The sequence below is a fragment of the Pinus tabuliformis genome, chromosome Q (genome assembly GCF_031772625.1).
Source record: "Pinus tabuliformis cultivar Carrire ecotype Pingquan chromosome Q, CPIR1, whole genome shotgun sequence".
Taxonomy (NCBI): domain Eukaryota; kingdom Viridiplantae; phylum Streptophyta; class Pinopsida; order Pinales; family Pinaceae; genus Pinus; species Pinus tabuliformis.
The window spans coordinates 479,307,399-479,320,723 of record NC_142296.1 but is presented as its reverse complement, the minus strand read 5'-3'; positions in this window follow the sequence as shown (position 1 = coordinate 479,320,723).

Genomic DNA, 13,325 nt, shown 5'->3' with positions numbered 1-13,325 from the left:
GCGCAAAGCTTGAGGCTGCCTCCCAGGCAGTCTGCACTGCGCAATCCTGGAGTTGACCCAACCGACTATTACCTAGAACAACACAGAAGTTTCTCAATGAGCCATCTCAATTTGTGTTTCCTGCAAGCAAATCCATCAAGCCTCTAGCTGGTCAACTGGAGAGTTTGACCGGGTAGTGACCCCGGGCCTCACTCCAAAAAATTACGCAGAAGCTGCCAAGCATGTCCGCTTCTGTTGACTGAAGAAACTGTGCAGACATACCAGACAGACACCTACTTCCTCTCACTGCATTGCCCTCAAAAATTGTGCAGTTTTCTCATCCAGTCACCCTATTAGTCGCCTGCTGCTCCTCCTGAAAACTGCATAGTTTTCATGGGTTGTCTCCTAGCTGCCCAGCATCCCGCTCAGCCCAGAAACTGCGTAGGAATGTCCTGCAGGCTAGCCTCCCAACTGTTGAAGGAAATGTAACTAGGTTAGGTCTTCATAAATATACTTTTGATATTTGTACTTATTCAAGAAAAGAAATATTATTTTTATAATATATGTCAATTAGTTTCTTGCTCATTGAAATAGGTCTATCACTAGTTAAAGTGTTATAGGTGAGTCAAATAGTCAAAATAAAAAGGTTGAAGACCTTAAGGGCATGTTACACCTTGTATGATTATGTATTAAGGTCAAGAGAATACCTCCAAGCAAAGTCAAGTATCCTCCAAGCATAGACACCATCAAAAGAAGCAATGGCACCATTAAAAGCACCTATTGCAGCAGAGAAAATCAATTCAGCCTCAAAGCTACAAGTTGGCCTAAAGGAGGGACAGGCCTCTATATATAGAGGTTGTCCACTCCCTCAAAAGACAACGCATTCCTCTTTGAAATCTGCGAAGGTAAAAGGAAAGAAAGAGTGAAGGAAAATGGTCTCCAAGTGTAGCAAGGAAGAAGGGTATACAACCAAAGTTAAAGAGGTTTGTTCTAGGGCAGCTGCAATCACACGTGTGAGGAAATAGAGGATTGTCCCTACGGCTAGGAAAATGGCAATTCATAGTTACCCATTTATCTTTGTTTGGGGCTAAATCTAGGCCTACAAGGCCTCCTACTCAAGCATAGAAGAAAGGCACTCAAGCGAAGGAGAGAAGGGCATATAACACCAAGTGAACCTCCCACATGTGTGAGAAACTAGGGCAGCAAAACAGAAGTACAGTCATACACCCATATCTCAAGAAGGATCTTGTTTGGTCAAAGAAGAAGTCTACTTGAGCAAGGGAGAGAAGAGGAACACCTCATCTAGAAGGCTCACTCAAAGAAGGTCTATCTCTAGACAAGAAACAAAGAAGGAAGATGAAGTGCTGAGGAGAAAAGTGTCGGAAGGAGGAAGCCTATGTGTCGGGGAACAAAGTGCAGAAAAGGGGACTTGACTTGTGCTTGGAGAATCTTCTTATTAGGTCTAGGGTTTGCCATTGATCAATAAAAGCTTCAATTAGAGAAATTCATGAAAGGGTTTTCCTCTCAAGAGAAGAGAGGTTTTGGACCTGGCAAAGATCCAACCTCTTTTGTTCTTGTTCTTATGTTTTTGGTAGTAGTTTGATGAAGTACGCACACATACATTAATAAGAAGAAGAAGAAGAAGGTTAAGCTAACAAGAAAAAGTAAAAAGACTCCACAAATTGTTATCAAGTTAAGAAGAATCACATTACACCTAATTTCCCTAGATTCTTCAACACCAACTCTCCGCAGTTTTGGCCAGCAGCCTTCCACAACCCGCTGCCAGCCTCCCCATAGAATCTGTGTTGTTTTCATTGCCAGTCTCTCGTAGTTGCCTGCACTGTCTACCTGGGAAAATTGCGCAGATTTTCCCTCCAGCCAAGCCAGATCCCACAGACAGTCACTGCTGATCCGGACTACCCCATCTCAGCCTCCTAGTGACCTCTACACAATTTTCATTGACAGTGCCCAGAGCCCGCATCCCAGCCTGAAATGTGCTCTCCGCAATTTCAGAGCCTTGTTCTCTCTCCCGCTCCCCTGCATCCGAAAGAGAAAGATAATGCATCATGGTAGACTAAGACATTTCTGGATTTGATGGCATCTCGTCATGAATGATTACAGATACAAGTACATGGATGAGACAGCGCGCGACGACGAATGGGATGAACAAGGAGCGCATGCAAGGAGACTTGTTCACAAACGGACGAACACATGTAGCATGCCAAGTACAAGCGAAGGAGAAACATGCATATGCAACATCAAGTGAACACCAAGACCATCGAAGACTCTGCACACCTTTCCATGTGGAGGTGAAGCTATGATACACCAAGAGCACATCCATCACTCAGCAACACTGCAGCTCGACATGGACACCAGCAACAGCATGAACATACCAGCTTTGTCGTGTCGAGTCATGTCATGAGTCATCTCGGCCACATCACTACTGTGGGCCATAATGTTGTAATCAATGTAATGTAACGTGGAAGTCCAAGAGACCCACATGTAAAGTTGAAGAGTCATGTAAGTCAAACAGTCATGAGGGAATTCGAACAGTCACAAGGGTCAGTTTCACCCTTGGGTATATATACCCCTCATTTATACATGCAACAAACTTTTCACCTTGGCTCCTCCCATATAGCCTTGAGAATCTGTAGTCTTTTCTTTGAGGAGCGAGCAGTGGCTCCAATGCCCCACTATCAAGGTTAGTGATGTAATGGTGTAACGATGTGTCTTGGAACTTTCGCTTAATTCATAAGCCTGATAACAAACCAACACATTTCCACACATGTATTATATTTGTTTGTAACATTATTCTTTGGACACTTGTAATGCATGTTGATTTAACTTGTATTAAGACAATTGAACTATTTTTGTTGGTCTAATACATATGCTTACAAAATTGTGTTGTATAAGTTGTTAATGTTGTCTTGCCCATTTGGCTATCCCGTTGGACACTCGACAGAACCATTCTCATAAACTTGTTATAACGACCATCGCACTCATGTGGACTATTCTGCTGGGTGTTGTATGTGTTATTTGTTCACTGTGTGTTTGTGGTTGCAGCTTCCGTGTGGACTACTCCGCCAGATGTTGCGCATGTCCTGTTGTGTTGTGTGTCTCTGACAGAGTTGGGACTATTCCCTTTCGACTTGAGATTCACTTCCACCCTCTCCCTCTGCGGTGAAAGGACCTTGACCCAAGTAACACTAAGCACTCACCAAGCACGCAAACCTCATTGTTCGAAGACAAAGCAAACCACTCTCATGTGCTGACAACCAAGAGATAAGGAAAATCGTTAAGACAATGGCAACCGGGCCATCATACCAGATGGGACTCCTACACCAAACGGTGTGAGGTCTAGTTGGGACTTCATACCAAGGAGATCCCCCGAATTTTGGCGGGTCCAACACAGTCAACATTTCTGGCACTAGAAGGAGGGCCACCAGTTTTTAATGGTTGAATGTCCTCTCACCCCCACTCATTAATCATCTGGTCAAGGCAATAACTTGCACTCCCTCTCACCTATGCATAACTCTGAAGTTGGTTACTCCTCACCTCCCAGACGTGAACACGAAATTTTGTATCAGCACCTCTGCTCTGTCCATCCCATCACCTGTCAGTTCACGAAAGTAGTTGGACTGATCTCAGGAATACAAGATCATCCATGCACATCAAGAAAGCCAAAGACCACTCCCACAGGAGTTGTTGTATCATCGGTGGAAGAAGAAGTTCTTTCCACAATCGAAGGTCTGCCAGAAGCTATTGAGAACGGAGAGGAACCTCCAGTCTTCTAGTAGGGAGAATGAGACACCCGCGTGATCTTGGACTCTGATTTCAATACAGGAGGTGGAGGAGAAGGTAGCAAAGGAGGTGGAGGTGGAGACGAACCAACAGACTCAGAGTCGGAACCGTCAGATTCTGAAGAAGAGGAGGAGGACGAAGAAGAAGAAGACATGGTTGACCAAAACTTGGAATGGATGACTTAGGGACCATTGGCTCTCTCAGGTGCTTTGCACAGGATGCCAAAGCATTCGGAGAGAATGCTCACAAAGTATGACCCTGATAGCACAATGAAGGCAGAATACCACTTGGACAACTTCTACCTATAGTTGCAGACACTCGAGGTACGATACAACGACGTTGCATGCAGATTGTTCCAGTATACCTTGGATGGTAGTGTAACAGTATGGTATCCCAAACTTCTTGTCAACTCCATCCATAACTGGGGTATGTTCAAACGCATGTTTTTGGAAAAAATTGTTGATGACAAGACCCTGACCATGTTGAGCAAAGAGTTGGGCAGCCTGAAGATGGAGGCGAAAGAAAAGGTAAAAGATTTTAATCAGAGTTTTTTTCACATATTGAACAATTTTGCAGCGAACACGAAACCTCATGACTCCATCGATGTCGACTACTACATGTCTGCACTGCCAACCAGTATTGCGTAGTTCGTCAAGCATGTTGTGAAAACAACGTTATTAGAAAACAATGAAGAGGCAATCATTGTAGAGAAGGAATTGCATGCGATTGGAGTCATCAAGGATGATGAACCAACGAAGGACTCTAGAGATGCGAGCAGGAAGCCCCAGGCTACGGCGAGCAAGGGTAAAGACAAGGAGGCAAGTGATATTGAAACCCTTACTTGTCTTGTTAATAACTTGACAATAGAAGTGTCTGAGCTCAAACAACAAACGATCGACACATTTGCGAGCAGTCGGCCACCCAGACAACAAAAAGGAAGCATGTCATCAGGTAGCAATCGCTTCTCGGCTAAAAATGCACAGATCTCCAGTTCAGTGTTCTAGTTAGAATAGTGAATGAATAATGAATTTTTCTCTTTCCATGAAGATTATCACCCGGAAGGGTCTTGTTCAGAATGGAAACGAGTTGCAGTCTCAGTATGAAACCATGCACTAAACATAGTGAGCAATACACAGTTCCAACCGAGAGACACAGATGACGACGAAGATGTTGCACCTGATGAGGCACCCATCATTGGGCAGGTAATCAACACGTATCAGTGCTTGCAAGTAGCAGAGAAGACAAACACCGAGAAGCAGCCCCAAAAGAAAAATGATCGATACAATCTTAGAATTCAAGGGGCTCCCCTACATTTGGGGAAATGTAAGAAAAGCTTGAACTGTTGAGGAAGGTTGATCCACCAGCCGTCCAAAAGCAGAAAACACAAAGCAAGCCTTGGAATATAGTGGCGAACAAGAGCACGTCCATGAGTAGCAAACTACAGAACACTCCACCAGACAGTACGAACACCAATCTGACCCCAAACACCTCAATGAGTCTACCCGCTCTTGACTACAACATTGTGGAAGACATGAATAAAACTCGCGCAAACATCTCTTTGTTCGAGTTAGCTAAGATTCAGAGTGATCATGATATTCTGTTGCGTGCACTGGGGCAAACATCTACAGACAACGCAGCCTCTGCCAGCAAGGGAGCAAGCACATCTCCTGGTTCACTCACAATTGTGCTCAACACACTCTGGATGGAAGAAGAAAACTATGTTTGCCTCCATTCTTGCTTTCATTCGAATTTTTTAACTGTAATGTTCACAACTTTTTGGTTGATTCTAACGCATTGGACAACGTCATGCCACTCTCCATTGCCAAGAATATCAATGCGCAATGGAGAAAGACATCCACGCAGATCATCCAACTCAATTGGACATGCGTACCGGCCATTGGTGAACTTTGGGATATGATCATCTAATTATCTCATGACGATCGAGTTCGGCAGTGCATAAACATTGTTGTTGTGGACATACTGGAAGCATATGGCTTACTACTCAACAAAGACTAGTCTAGCAAGTTGAATGGGTACTTTGCTACAGACTAGTCACACTTGTGGCTTCCATATCAGGGAAAAAGCAATCGAATCCGAGTGTTATCCAAGAGATACATGAGGCATAACATCACTCCCATCAATGGTGAGAACAAACCGTTGACTTTCGCAGAGCTCATGTTCGGCAACTTCCTCTTGGAAACAACGTTGGGGTGTTACCTCGCACAACCAGCCACAGCCCCACTAGACATGCAGTTGGGTCTTCTTCCTTGCGCAGCTGATGGAAATGAAACTTGTACAATATATTGTAACACTAGTAGTAGTAGCAGCAGTAGCAGTAGTACAAGCGTGTCAAACAATTTGTGTACAGATGAGCTATGGACCATGTATTTTGACGGATCAAAGACACAGGATGGCCCTGGAGCCAGGGGTGTCTTGATTGACCCAAAGCACAGGAAACACTTAATCTCGAGTCACTTGGAGTTCGAGTGCACAAAAAACATTGTTGAATACGAAGCACTCGTGTTGGGCTTGCAAAAGGCCATTAGCCTCAACATTGTTGTGCTCAAAGTGGTAGGTGATGCAGAAATCACACTATGACAGGGACGTAACACCATACATTGTTTATCACCTCATCTCAAAAATTACCAGCAAGAGGTATGGAAACTAATCTCTAACTTCCAAGCATTAAATATCATTGGTGTGTCGCATAATGCAGTTGTCGATACCTTAGCAAACGTAGTTGCTAGCATGTCACTGCTTAGGGATAGATTTACTATTGAAATTTTGTATAAGCCTTCTATCCCTGATAACATAACTAATCTACGCGATTTTGACGACGATCAATAGATATTGCACTTCGTGGACAACACCGATGCCTTCAAGGATGCAGCGGTTGATGAAGATGAGCACGAGCAGTCCCTACAAGCTGCAGTGGATGACAAGAAAGGAAACCTCATCCCCAAGGGTGTGGTTTCTCTCAAAAGTATCTATCACTTGTAGAAAGAATTGACTAAGTTATTGGATGCTCGGATCACTTACAAAGTTCTTTATTTTACATGGGTTTCTAATCTAAGTTTTGTACGTAAGAAATCTGGTTGAATCCACCTATGCATTGATTTCCAAAACTTGAACCGCTCCTAGAACAAAAACAATTACCCTGTGTTGTCATTGAAACCTATGTTACACGCAATATCTAGAGTAGGAATGTTGTCTTTGCTTAATGATGTTTCGAGATACAACCAAGTTTTGGTAGCGAAACCTGATAATTTAACATTGGTCCATGAGAAGCTTGGCCCACACACGTATCATCTGCAGTCACTTGACGGGAGGGTTGAAAACCTTCCTGTCAATGGACAAGATCTCAAACGCTATTTTCAGTAAGCCAGGGCCACGCCTCGCACCATGTATATAGTCTGTTTACTACTGGTTGTCTTTTCGTCATGCCTTACTATTTTTTATTCGTTTTGTTTTATTTCCTTAGTGTTATACTATTTTTGGTTTTGTAAATAAGTGCTGCAATCTACTGAGTTTTGGCTTTTGAATGAGTATGTGGTTGAGATCTAAAGAGTCTTGTGACACTACAGGACTTGGCTAGTTCTGTGTCCATCTTCTCTATGCTTGGCTATAACCTTCGATTGATGAAGTATTGACGGAAAATACGAGTCGTCTGCAAGGGAACCTTAGGTCCAACCATGAACCTGTGTCCACACTAGGAAATCCCATGCATGTACTCAACCTTCTGCTCTGTGTGTTCAAGCTCATCCAACTAGTAGAAACGGAGAAGGGGAAAATCTAGACGAGAAAACCTGTGTCAGAGGTCTTACATGCTTCTTTAAAGGAACAACATTTTACGCTCTCAATAAGTCGGGATCCCTCTTCTGCCCCAAAAATAAATAAGTTCCTATGCACAGTCCTCTTAAAAAATACAAAGGTGAAAGAAGAGAAAGGCTTCCTGCATAGAGAGATGAAGCATGCAACTCCACCGGGGTATTGACTAGGCTTGCTGGCAGTTAAACAATGCGTGTGTTCCTCCGTGACTCCGTTGGGGTACTGTCCAGGCCTTCTGGTAGCAAAGAAACACCAGAGATGAAAACTTATACTCTGAAAATTTTTAACTCGCAAGCCAAACTACCCTTCCCAATTTCGAAACACTGTGATCAAGTTGAAACTTGTGTTTTGTTTGACTGAGATAGCGAAAGGTGAATCATGTCTTTCCATGGGGTAAGTGGGGAAGTCGAAGTAACTCGCACAACGATTCAATACTCCCTAAAAGACCAAGGCCCTGTGTTGTCAATAAACCAAAATAGATAATTTGGAATTCAAACAGTGTGTCGCCAAGTGTTGTAGCGGCTGCAACACCCTCCAAAACTTTGGCCTCCATCCAATTGTGGAGCCTTCCTTGGGTTTTTCCTTGATGTTTGCAAGCACTCGGGTTCATCTTGTGAGCTCGTGTTGATTCTTTTCACCCTCCTTGTTTTACCATTCACCGTACATGTTTTAGCATGTTGGTCACAATGTCATGCTTGCAGCCATGTTTCGGCTATGCACAAGGTCCCTCTTCGTGTGTACAAGTTGTATTCATTATGTAAGCATATGTCACACTCACACACAAAGTTGTATGCACTTTCGCGCAACAGTTGTCCCAGTCGTTCAACGATCTATCACAAGTGTCACGCTTGTCCCTGGCACCATCAGTCAGTCACACTGAGTGTATGTTGCCTTGATGGTTCGATGTGTCTTGTTGTCAAGTCATGTTGAGTGTGTGTTCGCAAGTTCATGCATGTAGGAAGTCACTTATTCACACACTTGGTCATTTTGTTGAAACTCTGTCGACCGGACCATCCTCCAACAGTCAGACCTTCACTAAGTTGCACTACGCAATTTCAGCTCTCAGTGATCATGTACTGCTGCCCAGAATTGCGCAGAGCTTGAGGTTGCCTCCCAGGCAGTCTGCACTACACAATCTTGGAGTCAACCCAACTAACTGTTACCCAAAACAGCATAGAAGTTTCTCAGCGAGCCATCTCAATCTGCGCTTCCCGCAAGCAAAGCCATCAAGCCTCCAACTGGTCAACCGGAGAGTTTGACTAGGTAGTGACCCCGGGCCTCACTCCTCCAAAAAATTTCACAGAATCTACCAAGAATGCCCACTTCCGCTGATTGAAGAAACTGCGTAGACATGTTGGATAGACACTCGCAGCCTGTCACTGCATTGCCCTCAAAAAATGCGCAGTTTTCTTAGCCAGTCACCCTGTTAGTCAACCTGTTGCTCCTCCTTAAAACTACTCAATTTTCATGGGTTGTCTCCCAGCTACCCAGCATCCCGCTCAGCCTAGAAACTGTGCAAGGATATCCTACAGGATAGCCTCCCAACTCTATGCATTTTTGGCCAGCAACCTCCCGCAACCTGCTGCCAACCTCCCCAGAGAATCTGTGTAGTTTTCACTGCCAGTCTCCCCCTGCTTCCTGCACTGTCTCCCTAGAAAAATTGTGCAGATCTGTCCTCCAGCCGAGCTAGATCCTGCAGATAGTCGCCACTGATCCGGATTTCCCATCTTAACCTCCCAATGACCTCTGCACAATTTTCATTGACAGTGCCCGGAACCCGCATCTTGGCCTGAAATATGCTCTACGCAGTTTCAGAGCCTTGTCCTCTCTCTCAGTCACTTACATCTGAAAGCGAAAGATAATGCATCATGGTAGACTAGGATATTTTTGGATTTGATGTCGTCTCATCATGAATGATTGCAGATACAGGTACATGGATGATACATGGCACGATGATGAACGGGATGAACAAGGAGCGCATGTAAGGATACTTGTTCGCAAACAGACGAACACATGGAGCATGCCAAGTAAAAGCGAAGGAGAGACATGCATGTGCAACATCAAGAGAACACCAAGACCATCGAAGACTCTGCATACCTTTCCATGCAGAGGTGAAGCTATGATACACCAAGAGCACATCCATCACTCAATGGCACTGCAGCTCGACATGGAAACCAGCAACAGCATGAACATATCAGATCTGTCGTGTCGAGTCATTTCATGAGTCGTCTCGGCCACATCACTATTGTGGTCCATACTTTGTAATCAATGTAATGTAACGTGGAAGTCCAAGGGACCCACATGTAAAGTTGAAGAGTCATGTAAGTCAAATAGTCATGAGGGAAGTCAAACAATCACAAGGGTCAATTTCACCTTTGGCTATATATACCCCTCATTTGTATATGCAACAGAATTTTCACCTTGGCTCCTCCCATATAGCCTTGAGAGTTTGTAGTATTTTCTTTGAGGAGCAGGAAGTGGCTCCAATGCCCCGCTATCGGGGTTAGTGATGTAATGGTGTACTGATGTGTCTTGGAACTTTCACTTAATTTAGAATCCTGATAACAGGCTAGCACGTTTTCACACATGTATTGTATTTGTTTGTAAGACTATTCTTTGGACACCTGTAATGTATGTTTCTTTAACATGTATTAAGATAGTTGAACTATTTCGGTTGTTCTAATACATATGCTTACGAAAATATTTTGTATAAGTTGTTAACGTTGTCTCGCCCGTGTGGGCTATCCCGCCGAACACTCAACAGAACCATTCTCATAAACTTGTTATAATGATCGTTGCACTCGTGTGGACTATTCTATTAGGTGTGGTATGTGTTATCCATTCATTGTGTGTTTGTGGCTTCCGCATCCGTGTGGACTACTCTGCCAAAATTGTGCATGTCATGTTGTGTTGTGTGTTTCTAACAAAGTTGGGACTATTCCCTTTCAACTTGAGACTCACTTCCACCCTACCCATCTGTGGTGAAAGAACCTTGACACAAGTAACACTAAGCACTCACTAGGCACGCGAACCTCATTATTCAAAGACAAAGAAGACCATTCTCATGTATTGACAAGCAAGAGCTAAGGAAAACCTTTAAGACAATGGAAACTGGGCCATCATATCGGATGGGACTCCTACACCAAACGGTGTGAAGTCTAGTTGGGACTTCATACTGGGGAGATCCCCTGAATGTTGGCGGGTCCAGAATCGTCAACACATAGTCATCCCTTCACATAGTCACATTGTAGATGTTGTCAAGGTCCTCTATGCTTAATCCTTCCCTCATAGGTTCTTGCATCGGTCTCCCTTTGTTGGAACTAATGGTGCAGTGACTCTCAAGTATCATGACTCAAACATCATTTGTCTTTTCTTCAAGTTGATTATGACCTGATTATTAAAATCCCAATCGATTCCTAGTAATGCAAGGTATGGGTTGGCATCATCGACATTCTTTGTGACTTCAAAATCGGCAATACTTCTCACTCCATCAATGTTGACCTTTACCCCTGTCAATCTACTAATAGGGAAAATCATGTAATGGTTTTCTAACCTTAACTGAATAGGTGACCAAGTCAACATTGGCCTCCCCATCATCTCTTGTGTCTTCTCAAGGAGAATATTTACATCCAACCCTAGGTCCAAGATAATGTTGCCCATGTCATCATCTCCAATCTATGTGTTAAATCTAAATTCTCTATTTTCCCTTTTCTTGCACATAACCTGCTTAACTATTCATTGGGGGGTCTGTGCAATAGGGAATTCCCACTCATGTGCACACTGATCAATGATTTTGTGTGAAACTTGTCAAGGTTTGATTCATCCTTTATTAGTTCTAAACAACTCTTCAAAACAAATTTAATGGGATTACCCCTTTGGTAGTTTCCCTAGATGCAGACTTGTTCTAGACTAGTGGCAGGTCAAGGAAAGGTAGTCCTTGTTTCACAATAGAGCTTGATATACCCCATTCTATTGCTACCAAGTCCCTACCATATTTTTTGAACGTGTCTTTTTCTTTCACTGGATCATATTGGACTCAATTATGCGTCTTTCTGTACTTGTTGGTGTGGTTGGCCTCCTTGTATAACTATATTTTCTCTGGTCCTCGTCCCTTTGCACATAACCACTCCAACCTCTAGATGGTCTATGCACACTTTGGCAACTAACATTTGTACATTTTGGCCCCTCTTCTTCTGTCACTTCGCAATAAGTTGAGGAAATTCTTTCGTAGCATGATACAATTCTTTGCAATAGGCACATGTCATGCAGGGGTTACGAAAATCCCACAAAATGCTTCTTGGTTTCCCATAGTTATAGTAGATTATCGAACCCCTGCCTATTCCAAATCCTCCTCTACACCGACCTTGGAATCCTTGTCCTCTTCCTTGCACCACTTGGCCTCTGCCTTGATATAAGCTTTGGGATTGTTATAGTTCCATGCTCTTACTTCATATCCCTCTACCTCCTATACCCTATATGCATTAGTATGTTGACGGGTTGGAATTTTCCGCCAACAGCAAAGGGATATCCTCGGTGCAAAATCCCAACTAGACCCTACAACTTTTTTTAAGGGATCACGTCCAATATGTAGGCCTGGCTACCATACGAGTGATTTAAATTCACTTCGGATGGAGGTGATATACCGACTAGGCAGAACACATGAACTTCAAAAAACACAAGGGAAATAATCGATGAATGTTCATAACACGAATACCATAAATAGCAATATTATAACTTTACAACATGAACCTTCATAAAATCATTGTTAGCAAAACTTCAAATAAGGTCACGCATATTTAAAGAATACGCTTAACAACAATAAACAAGTCCAAAGTAGCTAAGTATCAACTAATGCAAGTGAATGCACAGCCTACAATATGATTATGCCAATACCAATAAAACAGTTCATCAATATAAGCATAACGTTAGCATATCATATACCATCCATGTGTTGCAAAACAAGATTCATAGCACAAGAATATACACACAGAGACTACACATAAAAACTCATAGGAACCTTTGATCCATCAAGATAATAATATCCATGACATTGCAACATAAAGTATTCATTGAATCCAATAGTGGAACACAACTATTACTCCTTGTATCTATTAGAAAGGCACAAGTTCTCTCTAAACAATATGTACCAAAATATTCCCAAGCTAAAGTCCCTTACAATATGCCATGAGGGTCTATTTATAAAAAGAGAGTGACCTTTGGTCTAGCCTTGATCGTTGGACTTTCCTCATGACCTTTCAACTAACTCATGACCTTTAGACTTCCTTATGACCCTTCAGATTTTATTATTGTCCTACTCTATTCTAGTTTGCTAATTTCATAAAATAAACAAATTCTATCCTATCAACTTGACAATAGACAGTTCTAGGACGTCTAGGTGTAGCTACTCCATTAGGTAACTGCGCCAAAGCTTGTACTCAGCAGCTATGGGGGCTATCTGCAGTTGTTCCTCGTCATGTCTGTGTAGGAACTCGAGGGTGTCCAGGATGAGAGTGTTTCTTTTGGCATTCACCTAATTGGCTAGGGTCACCAACTTTGTGTACATTCTCACCAGTTCCACCATGTATTGTGTGATATTCTCCTTTGTAACATGTAGGTTGTCTGAGTCGGTAGCATGCCTGAAAGTGTCGACAAATGCCTAAACTTCCTGTGAGATGTCTTCCTGCTTCTTTACTTTCTCGATTTCCCCGATAGATGGA